The sequence below is a fragment of the Myotis lucifugus genome, unplaced genomic scaffold, assembly GCF_000147115.1.
Source record: "Myotis lucifugus unplaced genomic scaffold, Myoluc2.0 scaffold_402, whole genome shotgun sequence".
Lineage (NCBI taxonomy): Eukaryota > Metazoa > Chordata > Mammalia > Chiroptera > Vespertilionidae > Myotis > Myotis lucifugus.
The window spans coordinates 267,488-269,212 of record NW_005871450.1 but is presented as its reverse complement, the minus strand read 5'-3'; the positions used below and the strand labels follow the sequence as shown (position 1 = coordinate 269,212).

At 51.6% G+C, this 1,725-nt stretch overlaps 1 non-coding gene across 1 annotated transcript; it reads right to left on the bottom strand.

Moving 5' to 3' along the window:
• Positions 1–1,127: 1,127 nt before the first annotated feature.
• Positions 1,128–1,234, bottom strand: LOC111823130. The gene has a single exon (XR_002826137.1). It is a non-coding gene; the product is annotated as a U6 spliceosomal RNA (small nuclear RNA).
• Positions 1,235–1,725: the final 491 nt, after the last annotated feature.

Here is a 1,725-nt window from a genome sequence, read left to right as displayed (position 1 = left end):
CTGGTGCCTGAGCAGAGAATCAAAGATCTTTCCCAACCCCTGGAGGAGACACTGGCCGTGGGAAGAGCCCACTGTCCCCAGACCATGTGGGGTGTATTTTACGAGCAGAAGGGTTTTGAAGGGTGCTTCTGATTATACATGACTCGCACCTCACACCCCGATGCTGGCACCCAGCTCCTATCTGAGCTGCAACTCCGCTGTCGCACTTTTCCTTCTGGAAGGGCCTCTGGCCCAGAGGCGTGGCTCATGGTTGATTGTCAACCTTTGAACCAGGAGATCACGGTTCCATTTCTAGTCAGGGCACATGCCCGGGTTGCGGGCTCGATCCTCAGTATGGAGTGTGCAGGAGGCAGCTGATCAATGATTCTTTCTCATCATTGATGTCTCTCTTGCACGCGCTCTCTCTCTCTCTCTCTCTCCCCCTTCCTTCCTCTCTGAAATCAATTAAAAATATACTTTTAAAAAAAGAGCCTCTGGAGCATTTGCTCAAGGAGCTCGTTCTAGTGCTTTGCCCAGGTCACTGGCAGTCCCCTCCGAGAGTGCCACATGTGAGGATCCGTGTGGGCTGACCTCGGGACGCCGCACGTCTCTGAAGAAGGTCTTAAGCCCTGTTGTTTCTAAAGTCAAAGTGCTTGTCCCATCCTCGTATATTTACTATGGCAGATCTGCCCCCCCGCCCCCGCCGGCAAAAGGAGCTATTAAAGTGATGTGGCCTCACCCTGGCCGGTTTGGCTCAGTGGATGGAGCGTCAACCTGCGGACTGAAGGGTCCCGGGTTCGATTCCGGTCAAGGGCATGTACCTGGGTTGCGGGCACATCCCCACTAGGGGATGTGCAGGAGGCGGCTGATCGATGTTCCTCTCTCATCGATGTTTCTAACTATCTCTCTCCCTTCCTCTCTGTAAAAACTCAATAAAATATATTTTAAAAAAACAAAAAAACAAACATCTTAAGACTGTTATTTCTCTCCAGAAGAAACAAAGTTGAGGTATTCTGTTTAACAGATGTGTGATCTCCAGCCAAACATGGTTCCTCCATGAATGAACAGCCTTGCCCTATGCTGTTCCAGTCCTTTCCTTCTAAAGCAGATCTTCGTTGGAGCCTATGTTCATAAAACTGGTGATGTTCGTAAATACGGAACGCTACACGAATTTGAGTGTCATCCTTGGGCAGGGGCCATGCTGATCCTCTCTGTATTATTTCGATTTTAGTGTATGTGCAGCCGAAGTGAGCACGGAAGGGATTCTTGATGTGCGGGCTCCTAACAGTCTCCCTGGCCCCAGCCTCTTCCCCCTCAGACCTCCTCCTGTCTGCTGATCTGTTTCCAACAGGAAAGGAATCTTACCCCCCTTCCTCAGGGCCCTTGCTGCTTTCCTGCTGACCTGGGGCTATCGCTGGGACGTTCACATCACCCTGGTTTGAACCCTGCGTTCCTGCCATCTTTTTCTGCCTCCTGTTTGTCCTCACTTACATTGTCGCATTTGTTCTCTTGCAGTTTTCTGGGGCTCTATTTCTCTTTGGCTAATAGAGCTCGGTCATCCCCAGGGCTCAGATCAAGCCACCTGTACGTAGAACCCCCTCCAGTCCAGTGTGGGCCTCAAGGCCCGGACCCTGTGCTTCCGGAGGACCCTGGTCGCTACTCTGCTACTTGCCACGTGTAGCATAAGTGCTGGTTTCCTCACCACTAGGCTGTGAGCAAGTGGAGACCGGGCAACTATATCCTCTT